This window comes from Ambystoma mexicanum, chromosome 14 (assembly GCF_040938575.1).
Source record: "Ambystoma mexicanum isolate Mex_15411 chromosome 14, UKY_AmexF1_1, whole genome shotgun sequence".
NCBI classification, from domain to species: Eukaryota; Metazoa; Chordata; class Amphibia; order Caudata; family Ambystomatidae; genus Ambystoma; species Ambystoma mexicanum.
Window position 1 is genome coordinate 618,269,312 of NC_090940.1, and position 16,813 is coordinate 618,286,124.

Here is a 16,813-nt window from a genome sequence, read left to right on the forward strand (position 1 = left end):
TACAAAGGAATGTCGTCTGTTGGCAGCAACTTCAAGGAGAGGCCTTTTCAATGCCATTTTGTTATATGGCATTTGTATACCGTCTACTGCCATTGGTACGGCCTCCAAGCGCTGTGGAGAGGAGGCCATTGGAGGACTGAGATGTGAAAGAGGATTCTAGAATGCGTGTGTACATTTTTAGCCAGCACAAAGGTAGGGGTGGCTAAGTCCCAGATAGCACCCATCCAGATCTCCATGGGTTGCTGTTAGTCAGAGTAGGCCAGTCAAGTTGACTGATTATGTGCAAAGCTGGACCAAATTTTATTTGTGGGTTCAGCTGCATTCTATTGGCAGTGGTGATGTGTTGTGAAGTATAGTAGTGACTATTGCAGATGTATGCAGGTGGTTGGCTGTGCCCGACAGGGATACAGCTATGTTCCATTCTGATGGAGTGCTATACATACCAGTGAATCAAGGATGATGTGTAGCTACCATGACGTTATGCAGATCGTTACGTAAGGATTGACTGGAATCCATTCTGTGCGAGCTAGGTACTAGCCTGTTGTCTCCAGTGACTCATCGGGTGCCCCTGACGTGGGGTGATAGTTCACCCCGGAGGTGGACTAGGTCAGTCAGGATGCAGAAGGGAAGAACCAGGTCTTGAGAGCCTTCCGGAAAGCGAGGTGATCCTATATCAGGCAGATGCTATCAGTGGTCTTCAAACTTTTTTGGCCAGGGCCCCCCTGAGCAAAATTTGGGCAGGTCGGGACCCCCCAGAAATGCCAAATGGACAGTATATATTGCGCGCCGTCACCTGCTCCCATCAAAGTCGCTGGGCTCCCTCATCCCACTCCTACCCAGTCGCTGGTCTCTCCCCACCCCATCACACACCCAGGGCTCTCCCCACTCTGCTCCCATCACTATCCCATGGTTCCCGCCCATTGTGCTCCCACCATAGTCCCTCGGTTCCCCCATCCCGTTCCCAACACAGTCTGAGGGCCAGTGGCGGCTGGTGAATCTTTTTTAAGTGGAGGGGCATTAAGGGGAGGTTCGGGGGGGTTTCCCCCTGTGAATTTTTTTTTAAATAATAGGTTAAAATGTTGCATTGTAGAGCATACTTTTAACAAAAAATGGGTAAATAGCCAAACAGTTTGCAATTGTTGCTGGGAGTCCAGGGGGCAGGCATTGATATTTTATTTCTATCGCGCTCGTACACAAGTGTTTCAGAGCGTGACAAGGCAAGGGAGGGGAACAGAGGAGAATAAAACAGCGATCTTACTAGGCCCAGTGACATTGAGAACGCGCAAGTGTGAGGGGAAAAGTGCATGGAAGGGGGGAGAAGTGGAAAGTGCGAAGCAGAGGAGAAACAGATAAATAACAATAAATAAATAATAAAGGCAACAAACAGTGGTAGTGCAGCCAGCAATTTGCAAGTGCTACGTTTAAGGCAGCAGACAGGGTAGGTCTGATAAGTGCAGGAAGAAAGATGGTTCTCCTCAAGTTTTAGAGTGGCAGGGCGCTGTTCCAGAGGGAGGCCGAAGACGGAGATCTACCCCCAGCTCGTTTCTTTGATAAACGACTGACCCTGAGGGAGTTGGAGGTAGAGGAGTGAAGAGCTCGAGAGGGGAGGTATTTGCGGAGGAATAGCTGAAGGTATTTTGGACCGAGGCCCCAGAAAGCCTTGTGGACAAGGCAGAGGGTTTTGAATGATAGATGTCCGGTAAAAAGATACCATCCCTGTCCCCTGGGCCCCACTGGTCCTAACACAATGAACATGATTATGTGTATATGCAAGGCGCTGCACATTCATACAGCAATCACTCTATCATTCACATGAGCATCCATCACCATACACTCACTCATAACGCATCCATACACATGTTTAAATAAAAACAATGAACATAAACGTACCTTCTGCATTGGCCTGTGTGTGGGTGCTGCTCCAGCTGCTCTGTCCGTATGTGCGAGGAGGCGCAGGAGCTCCCCCTCGGACATACAGACATGCAGTGCCCCAGCCAGCATTTCCAATGAGCTATGCAATGCTGGCGAAGCAAAACGCCCCAGCACTTGCATGGCTCAGTGAGCATGTGCGGCTGGGGAACTAAACTGAACTGTCAAAGGGAAACAGTGTTTCCCTTTGACAGTTCAGCCAGCCCAGGAGCACTCCATTAGCTGGATAAAGCAGCTGAGGGAGTGCTCGCTGTTTCACTGGGCTGGCTCCTTAGCTCCTCCATAATGGGTGAGGGGCAACTATGCAGTTAGTAATGTTGACCATTGTTGCTGAATATATCACAATTTACTTACATTTTAACACAAAGCACCCCTTTGGGTACTATTGAAACAGTGGGCTTCATAACTACTCTGGCGGTAGCTGTGCCGGTAAAACCGGCACGGCTGCCACTGGAGTTGCATCCGGGTCTGGCACCCGCGTATGGGCAATTACTAGGTCATGCCGAGTTAGGAGGACATGATAATTGCCCTTTCGAAGGTGCCGGTAGATCCCCATTCCCATTTGAGCCCCATATGGCTCAAATGGGAAGGGGGAGCTCGGATGCACCGGCACCGTTAACGGTGCTGGTGCATCCGACGAGCTGAGGTCAGACCTGGCGGGGGCTGTCAAGCACCCACGAGCACAACTCTTACCATGGCGGAACGGTAGCAACGGTGCCGGTAGCTTACCAGCACCGTTGTTACTGGTCCGCCATAGTAGTAATGAGGCCCAGTCTGTGACTAAAGGAATGAATATCCATTTACAACTGTGGGCCACTTTTTCATTGTTGCCTGAGACAGTTTCATGCTTCAGCCCGCCCATGTGGGCCACCCCTGCCCATTTCTTCCAATCTAAAAAAAAAAAAAAAAAAATCTTTTTTCATGCTGAGCTCTCAGGGCCCCCCTGGGATGCACCCGCGGACCCCTAGGGGGTCGCGACCCACAGTTTGAATACCACTGTGCTAAGCTGAATTGAGTTCCAGATAGTGGGTGCTTGGACTGAGAAGATTCCAACCCCCACCCCAATATTCTGGTAGAATTTACAAGTGGGATGACGAGGAGTAGCGCTGTGCCTGATCGCAGCTTATTGTTGTGCCTGCAGGGTGTGAGTTTGTGTTGCACATATATTGTGCTTGGTGGGTAATGCACACTGCTTTGAAGGTGAATCGTGGGCTGATCAGCAGCCAGTGAAGGACACGGAGGGTGAGTGTGGTGTTTTCTCTAGAGCCCAGGGCAAGAAGGAGCCTTATTGCAGTGTTTTGCACCCGTTGGCGTTTTCTATGTTGTAATGTAGGGGGGCCCCACTTAGATGGTGTTGGCAAAGTCCTAAGCGTGAGAGGAAGATAGCCACAATTGCAGAGACTGTGGGAAGGTCAGGTAGGGGAAGATGTGTCAGTGTGTAGGTAGCAGGTTTTTGTCACTGAGTTGATGTGATGGTGTCAGTTCTGAGACCATAGTGTATCCAAGTTTTTTTTTTTTTTGTACTGTTTTGGGGTAGAGGGTGCGCTGGCACCAGCTTCAAGAAGGAGAAACATTTTCAACAGCGAGGTCTGGAAAAGTCTGAACGAGGGAGACGGATGGTGAGAGAAGGCGGCGGCTACAGCATCGGGCATACAGGAGCGGGGGAATATTTTCGATATGTACTATTAGCACATATATTAAGCATTTCACATGAGCAAATGCATATTGCCCTCATACTTCCTTGCATTAAGACACGTCGTAACCTCTATTCCCTTATAGAGAACACACCATTTAAGTTTTGCCTGCACTACAACTCGAAATTTCCATGGTAGGATACACACATGTTAACAATTCTTTACCCCGAGACCGCGCGGAAGCCCACTGCCAGCTGTTCAAGCCAAAAACACTTCAGAGCGTAGGCAGAAACAATCGGCAACGTACGCAAAGCAAGCAGTCTGCACAGGGCAAGACTGCAACAGAGTACTCCAGTTTCTCACACATGGATAGAGACCTACCCACACAAAGAGGCACCAGCAAGGAAAGCCTCACAGATGATTCAGCTCTGACCGATCGTCGAAATAAATTGGGGAGAAATCCCCTGGCGATCAAGAGGCTGCAAAACACGAGCAAAAACACATGGTGTCAGTCGAGAAAATAGCACAGCGGTCCTCTACTACCCCAAAAACGACCAACATTCGCCACAAGTCTAGCACTATAAAAACGCAGCACCGAAAAGGGAAAGGGAAAACATGCTCACAAAGCCAAGAAGATCCCCAAACATCGGCATCCACCACACAAAAGCAGACCTACTCGGAGGGGTTGGGCCCCATTTCGGGATTGATGAAAAACAAAAAGTTGGGACATCTCGGACTTGGAGGACGACTGGTATGAGGAATGGGGTGGTAGGCAAGAGGTGGAAATTTCAGATGCATGGAGTCGGGCTCTAGCTACTCCGACGCCAAGGGACACCACTCTGTGTAGAAAAGTGGTCCATGAAAAAATGTAGGGAAACTATGGCAGAAAAAGGGTTTTCTTCATGGAGAGCCATGAACAACCTAAAAAGAGGGACTCTGTCTCGACAAAGGACGGGGAGACCCCAGTAAAGGCAAGGATTCAGGAACAGCCACGCCCACAGGAGTCCTCCTACTTGCCTCATGAATTACAGGACCTAACAGAGGATGACTCGCACCTAGATCCAAGAGGACCTAGATAGCGATGATTACACGATAATTACACTATGCCCTCACCAGATGAACTGCCACTAGTGTCTTCCGCCTATGGAAGACTGTCCTAAATTGGAATTGTGGCACAAGAATCTACTAAAGGAGATTTAGAGGACCTATTGGAGAAGGAAGAAACTGGTCTTGCAGTCCATGCCCTAATATATCTCATAATTAAGAGGATTAGCCCCTCTACTAAAACCAGCCTCCACTAGGGCAGTGAACATTTGGGTGGAGTGAAAATATAAATCCTCATCTGCAGGCCCCCTATACATAAAGGAGCAAATTACATCTGAATTCCTAGTAGTAACTACAGCATGAAAAAGGGCAACGCTACCCTAGAGAAAAGAGCAGCCACGTCTGCTGCATACAGCGCTAGAATCGCCAACGCTACGGCGCTAGTGGACAGGTACAACAGATCTCAATGGGATGAAATGGAGAGCCCGGCCAGACGAATACCTGAGGAAATACAGGTAACATTCAGAAAGGTATTAGCAGAGGGAAAACATTTTGTAAATGCTATTATTAAAAACAGTGTAGATGTATCAGACAGCTGGCTGACAAATAGCTGGGGCATCCGTTATCAAGAGGCATGCGTGACTGAGAAGTACAGGTTTCAAACCAGAAACTCTAGCTGCCCTCATAGATAAACCTATGGAAGGCATACCTTTTTGGCACACAGGCAGATGAAGTCCTGGAACGGGCTTAAAAAGATCATAAAGACAGTGCTGGCTACCTTGCAATGAGTTCATTTGAAATATAAATATATTATCTAGATTCCCACGCTGAGTGTGGTTGGTTCAGTGAGATTTTTATTTCAGGGTAGACTCGGTCTTTGTGGTGGTCATGACCCCCTGAAAACGCTGGGTCAGTTCAGTACATAGGGTTCCCAACAAATAGTTGGCCCTTTCAGCCAGCACCTTAAAACACTGCAAGGTACACCCCAAACCCAGAAAAGTTCCAACTGGTTAATGAGGTCAAATTCACAACAGCCCACGTAGAGAACGCCCTCACAGACTGTGAAGAGGGAAGACTAGGGGTAGATGGCAACTTGCCAGAGTCCTCCACCCATAAACAATGACTCTTCGGGTCCCCTACCATGCATCCCCAGTGGGGGATGCTTAAAATCATTCACCTACGCATGGGAGGGCATAACGTCAGATTAGGTGTTGGACACAGTGTCCCAGGGGTACTGTGTCGAGGTACTGAAGCCTCTCTGCACTCTCCCACATCAGGAAATGAAGATGACAATGGAACACAATGAACTACGAAAGGAGGCGTAGCCACTACTGAAAAAGGACTCCTCAAACCTGTACCACTGAATCCGGCAAACCAGAGCATTCATTCTTTTACCTTCTAGTCCCCATAAATGGCATAGCAAAGACAACCAGTGCTAGACTTGCGCCCAGCAACCAAAAACGTAAAACCACAAAAGTTGAGGATGACCACCATGCAGGAAGTCATCTCATTTACTAAAGAAAGGAATATTCATGACTAGACTGGACATGAACGGTGCACACTTTATATTTCCGTGTTCCCCAGTTACAGAAGATTCCTAAGGTTCAAGGTAGGGGAAAAACGTTTCCGGTTCAAAGTATTACCTTTTTGGAATACCATCAGCTCCACGTCTGTTCACAGAAGTTCTTGCAGTAGTGGCAGCTAACTTAACGTTGGGATAACAAACCAGTCTATCCCTATTTAGACTATTGGCTCATAAGTCATGCCTAGAGAACACACAAAGCAGTAAATCTTTTCTACACGCTAGGTATCACTATCGACAAAATAAAATCAAGCCTAGTTCCATCACAAAAGAAACCGGTCCTGGGTGCCATAATATACTCCGAACAAGCCCGGGCTTACACATTGGAGGAGTGCAGGCGATCCTAGCTCAAAGCACCAAATACCACATAGAAGAAAAGATAACCATACGAAAGATAATGAAACTGTTGGCCATGATGGCATTATGCATATACATTGTCCCACATGAAGTGCTAAACACGCGCACAGTACAGCACTCAAGTCAGTGCTCTCCGATGGAAGGCAAATGGGATGATCTAGTGGTTATAAAAGTCAAATCTTTGCAATGGTGGACAAGTGGATTCCCTGTTAAAAGGCAGAACATATAGACCAGCGCCAATCCAGATGAAGCTGACCAAAGATGCCTCACTGCTGTGGTGGAGAGTACACTGCCAAGAACGAACAGCTCAAGGGGGCATGGTCCCAAAAGGAAAGGGAGTACCATATAAACATGCTGGAATGCCAGCCATCAGAACTGTTACTATTTTTTCAAAAGAGGTTAATCATCAACAGTGTGTTAGTCAAGACTGTCAATACTACAGCAAAGTCATACATAAACCATCTACATAAACCAGCAAGGGGGGCTCTCTATATCTCTGTCCAGATTAGCATAAGAGATATAGGGATGGTGCATCAAATGAGCCAATTGCATCGAAGCACAACATGTTCCTGGGGAGAAATGCCTAGCGGACAACCTAAGCAGGGTGTTGCAACAAAATCACCAGTCGGTGTTTAACACAGACACATCTTCAGACAATTGGGCCACCCACAGGTAACCACAGAAGGGGTCAATAGGGAATGGATTATGGACGAACTGGTCAGGGACATTTGCATATGCCTTCTGTAGGGAAGGCATAATGTCACAAGTATGACACTGACACAATGGGTACAATTTGTAAAACCTTTAGTTGTTGGGGCTGGAGAAACGCCTACTTTGCCCTATAACTACGATGGGAGTAGTCTCGACCATCAAATAAATAATGCAGTCGTAGTTGAGTCCGTCAAATCAAAATGGCCTATGCTAACCATGCCTGCCCTGTCTCTTGTACAAAAAGGGTGTAAAGGAGAAATGCATGCAAAGGAAAAATCGGTGGTCAAAAGAATAAATGTGGTTGAACCAGCTCTCCTCCCCACGTTAGACCTCACAAAGTAAGGATGTCCCTCTAGGCAGGATGACACACACTGGCTCGGTTGCCAACACAAACGGTTCTAAAACGTGGATTGCAGCCCAACTGGCCTTCCAGGCTCTCTTCTTGACTTCCAAAGTAATGTTTCAGCAAAATGTTCACAAACATCCCCCTCTGTCGGGCTCCTACCTCTTATGGCCAAGTTCAATACAAACTTGCAAAGGGGCTCCCTTCCCCAAGCTTATTATACATCGGGACTCCCTCTCTATTGGGCTCGGACCACTTTCGGATGTCAAAGACTTTTGAATGTGTGTGGCTTTCTACAGACCACCGCAGGACCACTTCAACTCAAAGTTTACGGTTTAACTTTCACTCTCTAGGAATTAATCTTATTTACTTCATTTTTGCTGTTTATTCGCTTTATCGCTTCAAACAATGTACATTTCACAGACTCAAGTGGGCTACTTCCTTTTGCCAGACCACTCAGTTACTTATTATGCTGATTTCAAAGCTGTCCTTACTTCAAAGTTCATTCACAGGTTTGCCATTCCTCATGTCTCATCCACACACGTGCAGCCTTCACTTGTGATCTAATGTTACTTCAAACTTTAACACACACTGGTCTCTCGGGTCGCTTGCCAACTCACCGGCTGTGTGGGTCTCTTTCTTGGTTTTGTGATTTCCAATTCACGAGTCGTGGGTGGTAACGCAGGTGTGGCCTCGCGTCCCCAACTCTGCTGTTTACCCTGGAGGGTTGCTGGAGTCCCTGATGCACAATGCAGTATTTGCTTGTGGGATCTGGCCTTCTCCACAAGTCTTTTGCGGCCTTTCTGAAGCAACGACCTCCTGTAGGGAACTCTTGGGGTTTTTGACACACTGCTCTCGTCCCTTGGTCGTTGCTCTGCTCCAATAGGTTCGCCTTCATCCCGGAAGCCCTGCTCGTACTAGTGTTCCGCCTTGCTCAGAGTGTTTCTAGGTTCTGCCTTTTATTTGTGTGAGGAGAGCTAATTGGTATCAGGTGTAGGCACTTAGAATCAAGTGCCTGACTTCACCTGACCAGATTCAGCGGGACATGTCTAGTACAATGTTACTGTCACCTTCTTCCTCTGCCCACTGTTTGTGTAAAAAGAAAAAGGGAGCAGGGGAATTTGGGACCTCTGAGAATCCTAAAAAAAAAATAGGATGGGTCAGATAAAATAGGGGCGGAGGGAATACCACGTCTTACCATTGGCTGCCTCATCCCAATCCCTGAAGACCCCTCACCCAGGAGATCCTCCTGCACTGGTCCAACCCCAGGGTCTGGATCCAAAGGCGATGGCTGTTCCCTGGCCACCTGAGGGAGATCCCCGGGGACTTGCGGGTGAGACAGCCTTTGGTTTCTCACATCTCTCCCCTACCCCCACTGCGCTGCAAGGTTGTACACATACAACTGTCCATGATTCTAATTGCACCAATGTGGACACAGCAAACATGGTACCCCCGTATCCTGAAAATGGCCATGTAGTCCCCAATGAAGTTGAAGATCAAACCCAACTAGCTAAGGACAACTAACTGACCCTTGCCCGCATGCTCAAACTTCAGGAGCCAAGCTGCTAAATTCAGAGTCTGGGTGCTTGCAACTCCCAAGCAGATGCATGGAGAGTCCAAGGGAAGCAAGAAAACTCAACACTACATTGCTACTGTAATAAATGGAAGCAGTTTGGGTCAATTCGCTTGTTTTACACCAAATGACAATCAAATGCACGCCATGGGATATAGTAATAGATTGTGCATTTACTCAATTTGGGCTTGGTGTACAACAAGGTGATGGCTGGAAGGTTTAGAATTAATTTGAAACCTCTGGCAATAATTATTCTTAAACCGCTTACCTAAAAAGACAGCTGATGCAGAACGATGTGGCGTTCTCATGCTGCTGGACCTCTCTGCAGCCTTTGATAACCATCAATCTTACTAGACAGGTTACAAACACCGGGAATTAAACATGGACCTCTAGTGCATCACCTCCTTTATCTCAAATTGATCACAAATCGTCCACCTCTACTAGTTCATATCCACATCACGACCAGTTAGTAAAGGTGTCCCACAAGGAGCATCCCTATCACCTCTAATCTTCAACTTCTACCCAAAACCTATTCTGGCGATCATCCGCTCGTACAATCTTACCTGCTGCAACTATGCAGACGACACCCAGAGCATCCTCAATCCCTAAATCTCAAGGCTCTGGCAGTCCAGACCTGTCTTCATGTCTCTTGGCTATTGACCACTGGATGACAACCAACCACCTCATCAACCATGGGAAAACTGAATCCTAGTTTGTTGGAAAACAGCCCTCCTCCAACCAATCCTGTGGCCCAACACACTAGGACAAGCACCAGCAATCTCTTAAGTGGTAAAAAGCCTTGGATGCACATTGGACTCAAGATTTATCCCTCACCCAACACACCACCATCATATCTATAACCTGCTTCTTCCACCTACGGACTCTCAGGCATATTTCCCCCTACCTCACCTATTCCCCACTGTTTTTCAGTCATCAACCCGCTAATCTCCAATCTTGCACAGCATTTCGCCTAGTGATCCCATCACACAACTGCGTTGAGCTGGGTGGTTCCTCCTCCGTCCAAGCGCCAATCATCTGGAACTCCCTACCACTACATATTCGTAACATTGAAAACCACCTAAAATTCAGAAAGGCCCTAAACTCCTGGCTCTTCCCAATATTCCCCATAACCCTTATAACTCGAGACACTGCTGAAACCAACAGCCCTTGCACGAACTACAACACAGAGGCCGGCAGATTTCGCAGCGGCTCACCTGACACATTTTTACCCCATGGACAACAACATTCCCATCTGACAAAGGCAGCTGTGAAGCCAGTAGCTTTCGCTGTGGCACACCCTTGCACAAGAGACATGAATAATGAGACAAACCAGGGAAGCCTGCAGCCCTTACTGAGGCACACCACAATAAACTCACCTATGCTCAGGGCAAGCTCCGACCCTTGCACTAAAGACCATGCCGTCAGCAATGGACAAAGATCGCTCCAGCCGAACCACTCCGAAGACTTCAGTACGTATACCTTACACTTCTGTGGCTGCAGGCACGGCCAAGTATCCATGCACTGTAGAATGCAGTTACGGCTATGCTTTCCGTTCTAGCAGCACATATAGCTGTCCACACAAACACCTGATGTACTTCAACACCTCTGCCACTAGCATGCGGCAACTACCTACGAAAAGAAATTCGGTATAGCTGGCCACACCAACTCTCTCAACAATAGCACTCTATCGCAACCTCCAACAGCGCCCACCCTCGTGCTTCGCCTCTTCTGGGCTGCTTAGTCGAGCCTAGCCAGCCACTCAAGTCCTAGACTGGCAAAAAATGCACACATGCACACATGCATCTCCTAATCCAAACCTCTTAGAACTCTCCAGCACATTTACGGTCACTGAGTGTTCCAACTGAAAGTGCATTGAGGCCATACAAATGGGGTAAGAGTGCTATATAAATAACCAAATACAATTGCTCTGGGCAACCCTCCAGACCATTGGGCTTTGCCTGCCAAGCGCTAACACAAGGGTGATAGACCATATGAAAATCAGGCTTGGTCGCACCCCAAAAGGGGGCAGTGCAGCCCGAACTGCTAGGTCACATCTCTTCGGTGCGAGACCACAAATATCCCTAGACAAGTTTCAGCCTCTTTGGGTGTCAACAACGAGGAGTAGATTGGGTCTCTAAGCCCAGCAGGCATGGGACCCACGTCTGGGCATACCCGTCCCACTCTGGGTGACAAAGCAAAACAAAAACTTGATGGCTGGAAGGGTTAGAATGTTAAGCTTTGCTTGCTGCACCATAGAGAGCAAAGCCGCCCAACGAGGCTGAAACATGTCTGGGGTTGCTTGTGACTGTGCAGAGGCAACCTGGCATTCCAGTTCGGGCTGGGCTGCTCCCATTGGTGGCAGTCCCTGACTGATTTGCATATGGCTGGACCTGTTTAGCAATGTTGTAGATGGACTGAAAAACGGTGGTGTGGAAGGTTGCCCAGCGCAGTGCCAGTGGTTCAGATTTATTAAAAACCTTCCACCCATCACTTTTTTGGTTCCACCTTGCAGCACATTCAACCTCACAACAAAATCCTGGTGGAAATGGTGGGGGTAAAATGCATACGCTCAACTGGCCACCAGGGTGGTATCTAAATGTGGTACTTCAGACTCCCGGAAACACCTTTCGAACCCCATGCACAAGTCTTTACTAAGAGATCTAACTTATAAGGTGGCTTTCCTAATATCAATAACATCTATTGGCAGAGTACTGGAGCTCCAAGCACTGTTAGTTACAGAACCTTTTGTAATCAAACACAAAGCAGTTCTAAGAGCACATCTATGGTGCTCACCAAAATATATAAACACACAAATTCCATGTAAATCAATCCATTGAACGTCCTTGTTTTTTTCTCCCCCAATCCACATTTTCGCAGAAACAACTTTGTGAATCTGTTTCCGCCTCGCATGCTTTAAATGGGCAAATCACAGGAGGCAATGTGTAGATTTAATGAGATCGGGACTCAAAACTCCTGGGTAAAGTCTAGGCAAGGTTCGAGGAAGTAAGACTACATTGACCACAATGCATTGGCAGTGCAAGGCATTGGAGCAGGCAGGTTCAGAAAAACAGTGTTGCGGACATGCAGCAGGCTTCAGGAGGAGTTCTGGATGCGAGCGATCCCCGAAGGGCACTGCCATTCTCTAGAAAGTCTGAGGCCAGAGAAGATGTGAGGGGGAAAATGCATATATTTCCAGTAGGCTGGAACAAAAAAACTATAGCACCGGAAACAACCAATCGGTTCCAGTGAAGCACAGCATGTAGGGGATTGTCAAAATTTCAGAGGATATGGAGCCCAATGAGTCCTTGGATGTTTATGTAGCGAAACCCGGGGAGAAGTTGTTTTATGTGTAACTAATGAGGGACTTTTTTTTGGATCACTCCTTTCAGAAGGTACCTATGCAACCTGATAAGAAGTTGGACTGAAAAATGTTAGTTCTTGATTTTAGGTTGGGTACATAAATAGATCCTGCGTTGCATTTGAGTAAGCTGCTACGGAGACTTCGAAACCCTCCACTCCGTTTGTTACAAATGATTCTGGTTTGAGTGGGCGTACAACTGAAGATGCGCCGAAAAATAAAGAAATGAACAAGTAGTTCCAGTAGGAGCTGTGTGTTGCTTTTATTTTAGTTTATAGCCTTTAAGGATGACACGTGTTTCGGCAGAGATTGCCTTTTTCAAATCCAGGCTAAATGAATATAGCATAAAGGAAATCAAGAAAAAAGAAAAGCAAGCAGTTTTTAAATACTGGTACATTTGAACAGTAGAAAGTCAAAAATAACAAAGCAGAAATTATTTGTTGTACATATTGTAGGAACACACATTTCTTGATTTACGAAGAGATGTGTGCCAAAAGCAAAGAAAACATAAATAAAATAACAGCATTTGTTTCAAAACGTGGTGCTTAAGCCAATTGAAATCGAATAAGTGCGCAAAAATCAGGAGTGGAAAATGAGGAAAAGTCATTTCAGTTTTGCCATGTAATGAAAGGTAGGTGGTAAGGTGTAAGGAGACTAAAGGTCGTCAAGACAGAGGCAAAATGAATAAAAACACATCTTACCCCGATATTATTTCAGATTAAATAGCAGCATCATGGGGTTGAATCCCGCCTGTGTAAAGGTAACAGGAAAGATGTATACATGTGGGTTTCCTGAGGTTTTTGTTTTACATTTAGTTATAAGTTTATAGTTATTCAAGGGCATATATCTGGCCAGCATGCATATATCGAGTTTGTGATACGTTTTAGGTAATATGTTAACATCATTAACATTGGAAGTCCGTCATTAGAAAAATTTTGAAAAGGATAATTCCTGGGAAAAAGTGTGAAAAAAAAGGTCTGGGAAAAAGCCGTACATATTTGCATGAAGAGATTGGCTTGCGTATCTAAATACAAGTTTGTGTCAAGTTTTAAATGCAAGTAGGAGCGAAAAAATGTGTCAGCCGGCAAAAGCGTTACTTGATAGCAGCAAGTAGAGCTCATTTTGCCGGGTGAAAAAGGTATGAACACCCGAACACAAAAGAGCAGAATGCGGTTTTGAAATACACGTGCGCTGCTATCTACAACACGTGTAAGATCGTAAATGACACAGATTAAGTGAGAACCCCCCCCCCCCCCTTTATGGGCGGGAAACACAAGAGGGTCCTACCTCGTACCAAATGGTCCTCCATTTGTCAGGTTGTCCACTGCTGTAACAGAGTATGCAGCGGGTTAAAAAGGAGTCCCTTGTTCGTTTCGTGGCGGCCATATTTAGGAACCTTGCATACACTGAGGCACAGTGACAGAAAGCCCATTCCATCATGTGCCGACTAGGAAAGAAGCGTTAGTATATTAGTAAGATAGTGTTCATCGTATGGTTTATGAACTGTCCACCTCCGAACAGCATATCGGAGTGTAAAATTAATTTGAGCATATGTGACTGATCTAGATAGTGTTCGATGCCACCGAAATGGGGCATTCTGGTTAATGTCGTTTTCCCTGACGCCTAAGAAGTGGGAGAAATGGGAAAATGAGCCTAGAAAATAGTGTGTTGAACAGAATGTAGCAACAGGCAAAATATAAAAGGTGGTTACACTAGTTAAGAGTAGAAAAAAAATTAAAACCTCAATACAATCATGATTTCCACGTGTTACATGACATGAAGCGGCTAGTGTACATTAAAAGAACAGAAATACTTTCCATGTATTTTTATGAAATGAAGCGACAGGTGTACCTAGAGAGAATAAAAATGCTTTGCACAGGTTCATAGAATTAAACAGAAAAATGGCACAGAGATCTGGAATGTTGTCCAACATAGATAGTGCAGGATTAAAGAAAAACAGCGAGTCAAAGAAAATGTGCCATTTCATTATCAGAGTTCAGTCCCCAATCTACTGATCCGTGATGCCAGATGAGTCTTGCTTCAGCTTTTCTAAGAAAAAGTTCCTGGTTGCCTCCTCTTATGTTTGACTGAATTTTCTGCAGACCAATAAATTTGATATTCTGAACATTTCTGACAGAATTCTGTCACACAGGAGATTTGGAGGTGTTCCACAATATGTGCCTAAAGTACAGGCCAAAGCGCTTGCATTTTAGCTTTCGGGGCATGAAACATCGCACTCTACTAGCCGTCTTGGCCCATAACAGCAATGTCGGACGTGAACAATCTAGGACTAGGGGCAAAGTAAGGATGCCTCGCTACACCAAGGTGTTTTCAAAACGAAGTAAGCAATGGGTGATCAAACCAGTCTATGATGAAATGCAGTTCGACTTTGTGAAAGGCCTTATTGTTGCTGTGTTAGAGAAGCACAGATATGGAATTTTGGACGTTTCTGTACAGAGCAGTGATCCATTGCCACCAAACATTGCGACTGTGCCATGCCCACCCGATGCACAGCTGATTGTAAAGTACAAGTCGCGGTTTAAATAATTGCAATAGGATTGTATTTTTGTAAATAAATGTTATTGTACAGTGTACCAGTAAACCTAACCCCCAACTTCACCATCCTGGGTGGCGAAGAAGCTGGGTGTCATCTTTGAATTCTCTCTATTCACCTCACATATGTGTATGTATATATTTTTCTCATGTCTCATCTCATGTAAATGTAAATGCTGCGCACTGTTAACGGAGGGGAGGCTTGCGTATTGCAAAAATAAAACAAACAAACAATAAATCTCACTTTTAACTCAACTCCTGTGGTACTTTATACTTTCCCTGACCTTCTGCAAAAAATTAAATGTTTCAATTTAGGCTGCAAAGCTCGCAGACAACGGGGACAAAATTGGGGCACTTAGAACGCGCCAGCCAAGCAGGCCGTGGCATTTGGGAGAGAAGCCAGTTCGCATTTGCACATTGAGGCGCACTACATAGACGGATTCTAAACTTCAAGTTCTCACAGATGCCTATACTACGTGATGTTGCAAATAAAGAATGCGAAGGACAGTGCACAGATGAGGCCCACAAGTCGCACTGGAAGTATAAGGGTCTATTGTTTTTTGACCTTGAGACAGGGACCATGCAGAAAGAACTACATTTGAAGGGAGTGCGCAATAACGTAAGGGACGATAAGGCAGAAAATTCAGAAACTAGACCGAGTTTCAGTTTTAGGTCAGTATACGAAAAATCATTGTCAAGAGCATGGTCCGTTTTACAGACTGCATTACGAAGAGACACAATGGAAATTTCAAATATAATGTAAGTAAATCTTTACACGCTTTTATACCGGAATGAAGATTTAGTGAATGGATGCATGAATAAATGAATGAATGGTGACTGTAAAAGATGTTAAAACTGTTCGTAGTGGGCACATGGGCATGCAGGTTCACTGGTGTCACCGATCTCGCTCCTTGGCCCAGCCACTTTTCCCTGCACTACGGGACTGTCTCTGTATCCTTCAGCCCCTTGTCCCGGCATTTACCTTGCACTTGCCACCAGCTGGCCCTATTATTTAATTTGTATTCAACTATCCTTGTACAGCCCATCCCCATGCACGATCAGAAAAAAAACACCTGGCCTAGTAGGATCGTTGTCTGTCTGCCCTTGTTCCCCACCTGCCTCGTCACGCCTAGAAACACTTGAGTATACGCGCGTTACAAATGCCATATCATATATCACATCATTCCTCATGCATTTAGAGTGTCGTTTGTCATTGTGTGTTGCCCTAGATTTATCTCGTTACTTTTCGCATTTATGTTAGAGAAGAACATACTCCATTGAACTACCCTTGCAAGCAAATAGTTTCTGATCGGCCGTAATGAATGAAATGAGTAATATTAATGAAGTTCGGCTAGTGAGACTAATTATCATTTATTTGTTTTCTTAACAGGTATTTGATCCCGTTCTGCAACTGCCACCTGTTTGAGACACCGGCGGACGGATTCTTCAGCAGACACCTGCAGCTTCGTGTCAACAACTGGAGCACGATCACCATATTATGGGACGATCGCCAAGGGCCCACATGCCCTTACGCTGTACTAGTGGCTAGAAGTAACATAACAAACTTTAGGCTGGACTAGTGCCTAGTTGATGGAACAGCCTTGCGGTTCACCGTGCTTCCAAAGTGATTCTTTTTACGAAAATGAACACCCTGTGTGTCATAATGGAACAGCGCGTGACCCAAGATGAAACGGAACAGTTATTGCGGATACAGATAAAAGAAAATAAA